The 13,034-nt window shown below is 47.6% G+C and overlaps 9 non-coding genes across 9 annotated transcripts; all 9 read left to right on the top strand.

Annotated features, from left to right (window-relative positions):
- The first annotated feature begins 270 nt into the window (after positions 1–270).
- Positions 271–461, top strand: LOC142693091 (U2 spliceosomal RNA). The gene has a single exon (XR_012861467.1). It is a non-coding gene; the product is annotated as a U2 spliceosomal RNA (small nuclear RNA).
- Positions 462–1,753: 1,292 nt separating this feature from the next.
- Positions 1,754–1,944, top strand: LOC142693253 (U2 spliceosomal RNA). Its single transcript, XR_012861614.1, has one exon. It is a non-coding gene; the product is annotated as a U2 spliceosomal RNA (small nuclear RNA).
- Positions 1,945–3,228: 1,284 nt separating this feature from the next.
- On the top strand, positions 3,229–3,419 carry LOC142693254 (U2 spliceosomal RNA). Its single transcript, XR_012861615.1, has one exon. It is a non-coding gene; the product is annotated as a U2 spliceosomal RNA (small nuclear RNA).
- A 1,304-nt stretch (positions 3,420–4,723) lies between these two features.
- On the top strand, positions 4,724–4,914 carry LOC142693255 (U2 spliceosomal RNA). The gene has a single exon (XR_012861616.1). It is a non-coding gene; the product is annotated as a U2 spliceosomal RNA (small nuclear RNA).
- A 1,292-nt stretch (positions 4,915–6,206) lies between these two features.
- Positions 6,207–6,397, top strand: LOC142693258 (U2 spliceosomal RNA). The gene has a single exon (XR_012861618.1). It is a non-coding gene; the product is annotated as a U2 spliceosomal RNA (small nuclear RNA).
- Positions 6,398–7,681: 1,284 nt separating this feature from the next.
- On the top strand, positions 7,682–7,872 carry LOC142693259 (U2 spliceosomal RNA). The gene has a single exon (XR_012861619.1). It is a non-coding gene; the product is annotated as a U2 spliceosomal RNA (small nuclear RNA).
- Positions 7,873–9,160: 1,288 nt separating this feature from the next.
- Positions 9,161–9,351, top strand: LOC142693260 (U2 spliceosomal RNA). The gene has a single exon (XR_012861620.1). It is a non-coding gene; the product is annotated as a U2 spliceosomal RNA (small nuclear RNA).
- A 1,260-nt stretch (positions 9,352–10,611) lies between these two features.
- LOC142693261 (U2 spliceosomal RNA) lies at positions 10,612–10,802 on the top strand. The gene has a single exon (XR_012861621.1). It is a non-coding gene; the product is annotated as a U2 spliceosomal RNA (small nuclear RNA).
- Positions 10,803–12,099: 1,297 nt separating this feature from the next.
- On the top strand, positions 12,100–12,290 carry LOC142693262 (U2 spliceosomal RNA). Its single transcript, XR_012861622.1, has one exon. It is a non-coding gene; the product is annotated as a U2 spliceosomal RNA (small nuclear RNA).
- The last annotated feature ends 744 nt before the right edge of the window (positions 12,291–13,034 follow it).

Consider the following 13,034-nt stretch of genomic DNA (forward strand, 5'->3'; position numbering starts at 1 on the left):
CCAGTGTTTATCTGCATGGCAGCAGGGCATTTGGGCGTTGCCAGGAAGGCGTTTTTATGTAGATTCCTCCTCTTTCAGCACTGCATTGTGGTGCAAGCAAAAGAAGCAAATCCTGTCTGGCTTCCTCTCCGGCCTTTATTCACCTCCCGTGTAGCTGTGAGTGTGTGAGCCTGCAGGGCCCCATGGAATTGCCTAGAAGTAGGCTGAATCGCTGCAAGGGCTGAACAGCAGTATCGGGCAGGCTCGGGCAACGCGCGGCCCGTTCGGGTTATCGCTTCTCGGCCTTTTGGCTAAGATCAAGTGTAGTATCTGTTCTTATCAGTTTAATATCTGATATGTCCCCTATCTGGGGACCATATATTAAATGGATTTTTAGAACAGGGAGATGGAAATAGAGCTTGCTCTGTCCACTCCACGCATTGACCTGGTATTGCAGTATTTCCAGGACCGGTGCACCCTTTCCTTATGTGTTGACTAAAAGCAGATTCCAAAAGTGTTTTTTGTCTTTGCTATTGTTTCTGTCTTTCTGAAGGGATCTCCCCTTTTAATCCCATTATTTCAACACCTGTTGGACAATGCATGAGTGATAATGAGCTCATTGATTAAATGCAATTAGTGAATAGATTGCCACCTCTTGTTGTGTGTCGTCTGTGTTTCTGTGTTTCCGGCATTTCACATTGGAACACCTCATTCACCTTCCTTGTCTTCTCTCCGCCCTCCCTTTTAGGTAAGTTAAAGAGCTGCACCTGAGCCAGCCACTGATTGATTGATTGATTGATTGATTGATTGATTGATTGATTGATTGATTGATTGATGCAGCACAACAGTCAAATAGTGGAGTGGAGTAGGGGAACAGCAAACAGCCAATAAAGCAGCCCGCCCGCTCGCCTGCCCGCCACAATGGACCTACCTGTGTACACTAGATGGATGTGATGGAATGTACTGTCGTCCCTACATTTCAAGAAGAAGTAAGAATTGCAGTTGCAACAAAGCCTTGCTTGCCTACAAAGAGAGCAGCAATTTGGATTTGTTACTATGTTACCTAGAAGAATAACAAACTGTGCAAGGATGGAGGTTGTAGGAGCAAGGAGAAGTTGTCTGTAAAGTTGGTGGATGCCTATTTTCCATTTTGCAGTCCCTTGTCTCCCTCTTGTGGCCTCCTGGAGGCAACTAGCTGTGCAAAAAAAAGACAGCCTGGCGGCCGGCTGTTGCAGTGTTGCCCTCTCAGGCAACACTGAGTGACTGACTGAGCCTCACCGTCTTATATAAAGTTCAGACGGAACTTTGCACGTGTCATAGTGGAGCCCTCAGGATTCCAGAGCCAGCTTTCTGACATCATAATGGGGCCTCAGAGATAAAAGCCTGGGCCCAGGCAGTGTTGGTCAGTGCTGCTCAGCAGGCAGCACTGGACTGGACTGGATTACAGCTGATACAAGGTGTGAAGGAACAAGGGGTGGCTGTGGGCATGCACTTGCTGCCGCTGCCAGTGTTTATCTGCATGGCAGCAGGGCATTTGGGCGTTGCCAGGAAGGCGTTTTTATGTAGATTCCTCCTCTTTCAGCACTGCATTGTGGTGCAAGCAAAAGAAGCAAATCCTGTCTGGCTTCCTCTCCGGCCTTTATTCACCTCCCGTGTAGCTGTGAGTGTGTGAGCCTGCAGGGCCCCATGGAATTGCCTAGAAGTAGGCTGAATCGCTGCAAGGGCTGAACAGCAGTATCGGGCAGGCTCGGGCAACGCGCGGCCCGTTCGGGTTATCGCTTCTCGGCCTTTTGGCTAAGATCAAGTGTAGTATCTGTTCTTATCAGTTTAATATCTGATACGTCCCCTATCTGGGGACCATATATTAAATGGATTTTTAGAACAGGGAGATGGAAATAGAGCTTGCTCTGTCCACTCCACGCATTGACCTGGTATTGCAGTATTTCCAGGACCGGTGCACCCTTTCCTTATGTGTTGACTAAAAGCAGATTCCAAAAGTGTTTTTTGTCTTTGCTATTGTTTCTGTCTTTCTGAAGGGATCTCCCCTTTTAATCCCATTATTTCAACACCTGTTGGACAATGCATGAGTGATAATGAGCTCATTGATTAAATGCAATTAATGAATAGATTGCCACCTCTTGTTGTGTGTCGTCTGTGTTTCTGTGTTTCCGGCATTTCACATTGGAACACCTCATTCACCTTCCTTGTCTTCTCTCCGCCCTCCCTTTTAGGTAAGTTAAAGAGCTGCACCTGAGCCAGCCACTGATTGATTGATTGATTGATTGATTGATTGATTGATTGATTGATTGATGCAGCACAACAGTCAAATAGTGGAGTGGAGTAGGGGAACAGCAAACAGCCAATAAAGCAGCCCGCCCGCTCGCCTGCCCGCCACAATGGACCTACCTGTGTACACTAGATGGATGTGATGGAATGTACTGTCGTCCCTACATTTCAAGAAGAAGTAAGAATTGCAGTTGCAACAAAGCCTTGCTTGCCTACAAAGAGAGCAGCAATTTGGATTTGTTACTATGTTACCTAGAAGAATAACAAACTGTGCAAGGATGGAGGTTGTAGGAGCAAGGAGAAGTTGTCTGTAAAGTTGGTGGATGCCTATTTTCCATTTTGCAGTCCCTTGTCTCCCTCTTGTGGCCTCCTGGAGGCAACTAGCTGTGCAAAAAAAAGACAGCCTGGCGGCCGGCTGTTGCAGTGTTGCCCTCTCAGGCAACACTGAGTGACTGACTGAGCCTCACCGTCTTATATAAAGTTCAGACGGAACTTTGCACGTGTCATAGTGGAGCCCTCAGGATTCCAGAGCCAGCTTTCTGACATCATAATGGGGCCTCAGAGATAAAAGCCTGGGCCCAGGCAGTGTTGGTCAGTGCTGCTCAGCAGGCAGCACTGGACTGGACTGGATTACAGCTGATACAAGGTGTGAAGGAACAAGGGGTGGCTGTGGGCATGCACTTGCTGCCGCTGCCAGTGTTTATCTGCATGGCAGCAGGGCATTTGGGCGTTGCCAGGAAGGCGTTTTTATGTAGATTCCTCCTCTTTCAGCACTGCATTGTGGTGCAAGCAAAAGAAGCAAATCCTGTCTGGCTTCCTCTCCGGCCTTTATTCACCTCCCGTGTAGCTGTGAGTGTGTGAGCCTGCAGGGCCCCATGGAATTGCCTAGAAGTAGGCTGAATCGCTGCAAGGGCTGAACAGCAGTATCGGGCAGGCTCGGGCAACGCGCGGCCCGTTCGGGTTATCGCTTCTCGGCCTTTTGGCTAAGATCAAGTGTAGTATCTGTTCTTATCAGTTTAATATCTGATACGTCCCCTATCTGGGGACCATATATTAAATGGATTTTTAGAACAGGGAGATGGAAATAGAGCTTGCTCTGTCCACTCCACGCATTGACCTGGTATTGCAGTATTTCCAGGACCGGTGCACCCTTTCCTTATGTGTTGACTAAAAGCAGATTCCAAAAGTGTTTTTTGTCTTTGCTATTGTTTCTGTCTTTCTGAAGGGATCTCCCCTTTTAATCCCATTATTTCAACACCTGTTGGACAATGCATGAGTGATAATGAGCTCATTGATTAAATGCAATTAATGAATAGATTGCCACCTCTTGTTGTGTGTCGTCTGTGTTTCTGTGTTTCCGGCATTTCACATTGGAACACCTCATTCACCTTCCTTGTCTTCTCTCCGCCCTCCCTTTTAGGTAAGTTAAAGAGCTGCACCTGAGCCAGCCACTGATTGATTGATTGATTGATTGATTGATTGATTGATTGATTGATTGATTGATTGATTGATTGATTGATGCAGCACAACAGTCAAATAGTGGAGTGGAGTAGGGGAACAGCAAACAGCCAATAAAGCAGCCCGCCCGCTCGCCTGCCCGCCACAATGGACCTACCTGTGTACACTAGATGGATGTGATGGAATGTACTGTCGTCCCTACATTTCAAGAAGAAGTAAGAATTGCAGTTGCAACAAAGCCTTGCTTGCCTACAAAGAGAGCAGCAATTTGGATTTGTTACTATGTTACCTAGAAGAATAACAAACTGTGCAAGGATGGAGGTTGTAGGAGCAAGGAGAAGTTGTCTGTAAAGTTGGTGGATGCCTATTTTCCATTTTGCAGTCCCTTGTCTCCCTCTTGTGGCCTCCTGGAGGCAACTAGCTGTGCAAAAAAAAGACAGCCTGGCGGCCGGCTGTTGCAGTGTTGCCCTCTCAGGCAACACTGAGTGACTGACTGAGCCTCACCGTCTTATATAAAGTTCAGACGGAACTTTGCACGTGTCATAGTGGAGCCCTCAGGATTCCAGAGCCAGCTTTCTGACATCATAATGGGGCCTCAGAGATAAAAGCCTGGGCCCAGGCAGTGTTGGTCAGTGCTGCTCAGCAGGCAGCACTGGACTGGACTGGATTACAGCTGATACAAGGTGTGAAGGAACAAGGGGTGGCTGTGGGCATGCACTTGCTGCCGCTGCCAGTGTTTATCTGCATGGCAGCAGGGCATTTGGGCGTTGCCAGGAAGGCGTTTTTATGTAGATTCCTCCTCTTTCAGCACTGCATTGTGGTGCAAGCAAAAGAAGCAAATCCTGTCTGGCTTCCTCTCCGGCCTTTATTCACCTCCCGTGTAGCTGTGAGTGTGTGAGCCTGCAGGGCCCCATGGAATTGCCTAGAAGTAGGCTGAATCGCTGCAAGGGCTGAACAGCAGTATCGGGCAGGCTCGGGCAACGCGCGGCCCGTTCGGGTTATCGCTTCTCGGCCTTTTGGCTAAGATCAAGTGTAGTATCTGTTCTTATCAGTTTAATATCTGATACGTCCCCTATCTGGGGACCATATATTAAATGGATTTTTAGAACAGGGAGATGGAAATAGAGCTTGCTCTGTCCACTCCACGCATTGACCTGGTATTGCAGTATTTCCAGGACCGGTGCACCCTTTCCTTATGTGTTGACTAAAAGCAGATTCCAAAAGTGTTTTTTGTCTTTGCTATTGTTTCTGTCTTTCTGAAGGGATCTCCCCTTTTAATCCCATTATTTCAACACCTGTTGGACAATGCATGAGTGATAATGAGCTCATTGATTAAATGCAATTAATGAATAGATTGCCACCTCTTGTTGTGTGTCGTCTGTGTTTCTGTGTTTCCGGCATTTCACATTGGAACACCTCATTCACCTTCCTTGTCTTCTCTCCGCCCTCCCTTTTAGGTAAGTTAAAGAGCTGCACCTGAGCCAGCCACTGATTGATTGATTGATTGATTGATTGATTGATTGATTGATTGATTGATTGATTGATGCAGCACAACAGTCAAATAGTGGAGTGGAGTAGGGGAACAGCAAACAGCCAATAAAGCAGCCCGCCCGCTCGCCTGCCCGCCACAATGGACCTACCTGTGTACACTAGATGGATGTGATGGAATGTACTGTCGTCCCTACATTTCAAGAAGAAGTAAGAATTGCAGTTGCAACAAAGCCTTGCTTGCCTACAAAGAGAGCAGCAATTTGGATTTGTTACTATGTTACCTAGAAGAATAACAAACTGTGCAAGGATGGAGGTTGTAGGAGCAAGGAGAAGTTGTCTGTAAAGTTGGTGGATGCCTATTTTCCATTTTGCAGTCCCTTGTCTCCCTCTTGTGGCCTCCTGGAGGCAACTAGCTGTGCAAAAAAAAGACAGCCTGGCGGCCGGCTGTTGCAGTGTTGCCCTCTCAGGCAACACTGAGTGACTGACTGAGCCTCACCGTCTTATATAAAGTTCAGACGGAACTTTGCACGTGTCATAGTGGAGCCCTCAGGATTCCAGAGCCAGCTTTCTGACATCATAATGGGGCCTCAGAGATAAAAGCCTGGGCCCAGGCAGTGTTGGTCAGTGCTGCTCAGCAGGCAGCACTGGACTGGACTGGATTACAGCTGATACAAGGTGTGAAGGAACAAGGGGTGGCTGTGGGCATGCACTTGCTGCCGCTGCCAGTGTTTATCTGCATGGCAGCAGGGCATTTGGGCGTTGCCAGGAAGGCGTTTTTATGTAGATTCCTCCTCTTTCAGCACTGCATTGTGGTGCAAGCAAAAGAAGCAAATCCTGTCTGGCTTCCTCTCCGGCCTTTATTCACCTCCCGTGTAGCTGTGAGTGTGTGAGCCTGCAGGGCCCCATGGAATTGCCTAGAAGTAGGCTGAATCGCTGCAAGGGCTGAACAGCAGTATCGGGCAGGCTCGGGCAACGCGCGGCCCGTTCGGGTTATCGCTTCTCGGCCTTTTGGCTAAGATCAAGTGTAGTATCTGTTCTTATCAGTTTAATATCTGATACGTCCCCTATCTGGGGACCATATATTAAATGGATTTTTAGAACAGGGAGATGGAAATAGAGCTTGCTCTGTCCACTCCACGCATTGACCTGGTATTGCAGTATTTCCAGGACCGGTGCACCCTTTCCTTATGTGTTGACTAAAAGCAGATTCCAAAAGTGTTTTTTGTCTTTGCTATTGTTTCTGTCTTTCTGAAGGGATCTCCCCTTTTAATCCCATTATTTCAACACCTGTTGGACAATGCATGAGTGATAATGAGCTCATTGATTAAATGCAATTAATGAATAGATTGCCACCTCTTGTTGTGTGTCGTCTGTGTTTCTGTGTTTCCGGCATTTCACATTGGAACACCTCATTCACCTTCCTTGTCTTCTCTCCGCCCTCCCTTTTAGGTAAGTTAAAGAGCTGCACCTGAGCCAGCCACTGATTGATTGATTGATTGATTGATTGATTGATTGATTGATTGATTGATGCAGCACAACAGTCAAATAGTGGAGTGGAGTAGGGGAACAGCAAACAGCCAATAAAGCAGCCCGCCCGCTCGCCTGCCCGCCACAATGGACCTACCTGTGTACACTAGATGGATGTGATGGAATGTACTGTCGTCCCTACATTTCAAGAAGAAGTAAGAATTGCAGTTGCAACAAAGCCTTGCTTGCCTACAAAGAGAGCAGCAATTTGGATTTGTTACTATGTTACCTAGAAGAATAACAAACTGTGCAAGGATGGAGGTTGTAGGAGCAAGGAGAAGTTGTCTGTAAAGTTGGTGGATGCCTATTTTCCATTTTGCAGTCCCTTGTCTCCCTCTTGTGGCCTCCTGGAGGCAACTAGCTGTGCAAAAAAAAGACAGCCTGGCGGCCGGCTGTTGCAGTGTTGCCCTCTCAGGCAACACTGAGTGACTGACTGAGCCTCACCGTCTTATATAAAGTTCAGACGGAACTTTGCACGTGTCATAGTGGAGCCCTCAGGATTCCAGAGCCAGCTTTCTGACATCATAATGGGGCCTCAGAGATAAAAGCCTGGGCCCAGGCAGTGTTGGTCAGTGCTGCTCAGCAGGCAGCACTGGACTGGACTGGATTACAGCTGATACAAGGTGTGAAGGAACAAGGGGTGGCTGTGGGCATGCACTTGCTGCCGCTGCCAGTGTTTATCTGCATGGCAGCAGGGCATTTGGGCGTTGCCAGGAAGGCGTTTTTATGTAGATTCCTCCTCTTTCAGCACTGCATTGTGGTGCAAGCAAAAGAAGCAAATCCTGTCTGGCTTCCTCTCCGGCCTTTATTCACCTCCCGTGTAGCTGTGAGTGTGTGAGCCTGCAGGGCCCCATGGAATTGCCTAGAAGTAGGCTGAATCGCTGCAAGGGCTGAACAGCAGTATCGGGCAGGCTCGGGCAACGCGCGGCCCGTTCGGGTTATCGCTTCTCGGCCTTTTGGCTAAGATCAAGTGTAGTATCTGTTCTTATCAGTTTAATATCTGATACGTCCCCTATCTGGGGACCATATATTAAATGGATTTTTAGAACAGGGAGATGGAAATAGAGCTTGCTCTGTCCACTCCACGCATTGACCTGGTATTGCAGTATTTCCAGGACCGGTGCACCCTTTCCTTATGTGTTGACTAAAAGCAGATTCCAAAAGTGTTTTTTGTCTTTGCTATTGTTTCTGTCTTTCTGAAGGGATCTCCCCTTTTAATCCCATTATTTCAACACCTGTTGGACAATGCATGAGTGATAATGAGCTCATTGATTAAATGCAATTAATGAATAGATTGCCACCTCTTGTTGTGTGTCGTCTGTGTTTCTGTGTTTCCGGCATTTCACATTGGAACACCTCATTCACCTTCCTTGTCTTCTCTCCGCCCTCCCTTTTAGGTAAGTTAAAGAGCTGCACCTGAGCCAGCCACTGATTGATTGATTGATTGATTGATTGATTGATTGATTGATTGATTGATTGATGCAGCACAACAGTCAAATAGTGGAGTGGAGTAGGGGAACAGCAAACAGCCAATAAAGCAGCCCGCCCGCTCGCCTGCCCGCCACAATGGACCTACCTGTGTACACTAGATGGATGTGATGGAATGTACTGTCGTCCCTACATTTCAAGAAGAAGTAAGAATTGCAGTTGCAACAAAGCCTTGCTTGCCTACAAAGAGAGCAGCAATTTGGATTTGTTACTATATTACCTAGAAGAATAACAAACTGTGCAAGGATGGAGGTTGTAGGAGCAAGGAGAAGTTGTCTGTAAAGTTGGTGGATGCCTATTTTCCATTTTGCAGTCCCTTGTCTCCCTCTTGTGGCCTCCTGGAGGCAACTAGCTGTGCAAAAAAAAGACAGCCTGGCGGCCGGCTGTTGCAGTGTTGCCCTCTCAGGCAACACTGAGTGACTGACTGAGCCTCACCGTCTTATATAAAGTTCAGACGGAACTTTGCACGTGTCATAGTGGAGCCCTCAGGATTCCAGAGCCAGCTTTCTGACATCATAATGGGGCCTCAGAGATAAAAGCCTGGGCCCAGGCAGTGTTGGTCAGTGCTGCTCAGCAGGCAGCACTGGACTGGACTGGATTACAGCTGATACAAGGTGTGAAGGAACAAGGGGTGGCTGTGGGCATGCACTTGCTGCCGCTGCCAGTGTTTATCTGCATGGCAGCAGGGCATTTGGGCGTTGCCAGGAAGGCGTTTTTATGTAGATTCCTCCTCTTTCAGCACTGCATTGTGGTGCAAGCAAAAGAAGCAAATCCTGTCTGGCTTCCTCTCCGGCCTTTATTCACCTCCCGTGTAGCTGTGAGTGTGTGAGCCTGCAGGGCCCCATGGAATTGCCTAGAAGTAGGCTGAATCGCTGCAAGGGCTGAACAGCAGTATCGGGCAGGCTCGGGCAACGCGCGGCCCGTTCGGGTTATCGCTTCTCGGCCTTTTGGCTAAGATCAAGTGTAGTATCTGTTCTTATCAGTTTAATATCTGATACGTCCCCTATCTGGGGACCATATATTAAATGGATTTTTAGAACAGGGAGATGGAAATAGAGCTTGCTCTGTCCACTCCACGCATTGACCTGGTATTGCAGTATTTCCAGGACCGGTGCACCCTTTCCTTATGTGTTGACTAAAAGCAGATTCCAAAAGTGTTTTTTGTCTTTGCTATTGTTTCTGTCTTTCTGAAGGGATCTCCCCTTTTAATCCCATTATTTCAACACCTGTTGGACAATGCATGAGTGATAATGAGCTCATTGATTAAATGCAATTAATGAATAGATTGCCACCTCTTGTTGTGTGTCGTCTGTGTTTCTGTGTTTCCGGCATTTCACATTGGAACACCTCATTCACCTTCCTTGTCTTCTCTCCGCCCTCCCTTTTAGGTAAGTTAAAGAGCTGCACCTGAGCCAGCCACTGATTGATTGATTGATTGATTGATTGATTGATTGATTGATTGATTGATTGATTGATTGATGCAGCACAACAGTCAAATAGTGGAGTGGAGTAGGGGAACAGCAAACAGCCAATAAAGCAGCCCGCCCGCTCGCCTGCCCGCCACAATGGACCTACCTGTGTACACTAGATGGATGTGATGGAATGTACTGTCGTCCCTACATTTCAAGAAGAAGTAAGAATTGCAGTTGCAACAAAGCCTTGCTTGCCTACAAAGAGAGCAGCAATTTGGATTTGTTACTATGTTACCTAGAAGAATAACAAGTTGTCTGTAAAGTTGGTGGATGCCTATTTTCCATTTTGCAGTCCCTTGTCTCCCTCTTGTGGCCTCCTGGAGGCAACTAGCTGTGCAAAAAAAAGACAGCCTGGCGGCCGGCTGTTGCAGTGTTGCCCTCTCAGGCAACACTGAGTGACTGACTGAGCCTCACCGTCTTATATAAAGTTCAGACGGAACTTTGCACGTGTCATAGTGGAGCCCTCAGGATTCCAGAGCCAGCTTTCTGACATCATAATGGGGCCTCAGAGATAAAAGCCTGGGCCCAGGCAGTGTTGGTCAGTGCTGCTCAGCAGGCAGCACTGGACTGGACTGGATTACAGCTGATACAAGGTGTGAAGGAACAAGGGGTGGCTGTGGGCATGCACTTGCTGCCGCTGCCAGTGTTTATCTGCATGGCAGCAGGGCATTTGGGCGTTGCCAGGAAGGCGTTTTTATGTAGATTCCTCCTCTTTCAGCACTGCATTGTGGTGCAAGCAAAAGAAGCAAATCCTGTCTGGCTTCCTCTCCGGCCTTTATTCACCTCCCGTGTAGCTGTGAGTGTGTGAGCCTGCAGGGCCCCATGGAATTGCCTAGAAGTAGGCTGAATCGCTGCAAGGGCTGAACAGCAGTATCGGGCAGGCTCGGGCAACGCGCGGCCCGTTCGGGTTATCGCTTCTCGGCCTTTTGGCTAAGATCAAGTGTAGTATCTGTTCTTATCAGTTTAATATCTGATACGTCCCCTATCTGGGGACCATATATTAAATGGATTTTTAGAACAGGGAGATGGAAATAGAGCTTGCTCTGTCCACTCCACGCATTGACCTGGTATTGCAGTATTTCCAGGACCGGTGCACCCTTTCCTTATGTGTTGACTAAAAGCAGATTCCAAAAGTGTTTTTTGTCTTTGCTATTGTTTCTGTCTTTCTGAAGGGATCTCCCCTTTTAATCCCATTATTTCAACACCTGTTGGACAATGCATGAGTGATAATGAGCTCATTGATTAAATGCAATTAATGAATAGATTGCCACCTCTTGTTGTGTGTCGTCTGTGTTTCTGTGTTTCCGGCATTTCACATTGGAACACCTCATTCACCTTCCTTGTCTTCTCTCCGCCCTCCCTTTTAGGTAAGTTAAAGAGCTGCACCTGAGCCAGCCACTTGATTGATTGATTGATTGATTGATTGATTGATTGATTGATTGATTGATTGATTGATTGATGCAGCACAACAGTCAAATAGTGGAGTGGAGTAGGGGAACAGCAAACAGCCAATAAAGCAGCCCGCCCGCTCGCCTGCCCGCCACAATGGACCTACCTGTGTACACTAGATGGATGTGATGGAATGTACTGTCGTCCCTACATTTCAAGAAGAAGTAAGAATTGCAGTTGCAACAAAGCCTTGCTTGCCTACAAAGAGAGCAGCAATTTGGATTTGTTACTATGTTACCTAGAAGAATAACAAACTGTGCAAGGATGGAGGTTGTAGGAGCAAGGAGAAGTTGTCTGTAAAGTTGGTGGATGCCTATTTTCCATTTTGCAGTCCCTTGTCTCCCTCTTGTGGCCTCCTGGAGGCAACTAGCTGTGCAAAAAAAAGACAGCCTGGCGGCCGGCTGTTGCAGTGTTGCCCTCTCAGGCAACACTGAGTGACTGACTGAGCCTCACCGTCTTATATAAAGTTCAGACGGAACTTTGCACGTGTCATAGTGGAGCCCTCAGGATTCCAGAGCCAGCTTTCTGACATCATAATGGGGCCTCAGAGATAAAAGCCTGGGCCCAGGCAGTGTTGGTCAGTGCTGCTCAGCAGGCAGCACTGGACTGGACTGGATTACAGCTGATACAAGGTGTGAAGGAACAAGGGGTGGCTGTGGGCATGCACTTGCTGCCGCTGCCAGTGTTTATCTGCATGGCAGCAGGGCATTTGGGCGTTGCCAGGAAGGCGTTTTTATGTAGATTCCTCCTCTTTCAGCACTGCATTGTGGTGCAAGCAAAAGAAGCAAATCCTGTCTGGCTTCCTCTCCGGCCTTTATTCACCTCCCGTGTAGCTGTGAGTGTGTGAGCCTGCAGGGCCCCATGGAATTGCCTAGAAGTAGGCTGAATCGCTGCAAGGGCTGAACAGCAGTATCGGGCAGGCTCGGGCAACGCGCGGCCCGTTCGGGTTATCGCTTCTCGGCCTTTTGGCTAAGATCAAGTGTAGTATCTGTTCTTATCAGTTTAATATCTGATACGTCCCCTATCTGGGGACCATATATTAAATGGATTTTTAGAACAGGGAGATGGAAATAGAGCTTGCTCTGTCCACTCCACGCATTGACCTGGTATTGCAGTATTTCCAGGACCGGTGCACCCTTTCCTTATGTGTTGACTAAAAGCAGATTCCAAAAGTGTTTTTTGTCTTTGCTATTGTTTCTGTCTTTCTGAAGGGATCTCCCCTTTTAATCCCATTATTTCAACACCTGTTGGACAATGCATGAGTGATAATGAGCTCATTGATTAAATGCAATTAATGAATAGATTGCCACCTCTTGTTGTGTGTCGTCTGTGTTTCTGTGTTTCCGGCATTTCACATTGGAACACCTCATTCACCTTCCTTGTCTTCTCTCCGCCCTCCCTTTTAGGTAAGTTAAAGAGCTGCACCTGAGCCAGCCACTGATTGATTGATTGATTGATTGATTGATTGATTGATTGATTGATTGATTGATTGATGCAGCACAACAGTCAAATAGTGGAGTGGAGTAGGGGAACAGCAAACAGCCAATAAAGCAGCCCGCCCGCTCGCCTGCCCGCCACAATGGACCTACCTGTGTACACTAGATGGATGTGATGGAATGTACTGTCGTCCCTACATTTCAAGAAGAAGTAAGAATTGCAGTTGCAACAAAGCCTTGCTTGCCTACAAAGAGAGCAGCAATTTGGATTTGTTACTATGTTACCTAGAAGAATAACAAACTGTGCAAGGATGGAGGTTGTAGGAGCAAGGAGAAGTTGTCTGTAAAGTTGGTGGATGCCTATTTTCCATTTTGCAGTCCCTTGTCTCCCTCTTGTGGCCTCCTGGAGGCAACTAGCTGTGCAAAAAAAAGACAGCCTGGCGGCCGG

This window comes from Rhinoderma darwinii (assembly GCF_050947455.1).
Source record: "Rhinoderma darwinii isolate aRhiDar2 chromosome 5 unlocalized genomic scaffold, aRhiDar2.hap1 SUPER_5_unloc_42, whole genome shotgun sequence".
NCBI classification, from domain to species: domain Eukaryota; kingdom Metazoa; phylum Chordata; class Amphibia; order Anura; family Rhinodermatidae; genus Rhinoderma; species Rhinoderma darwinii.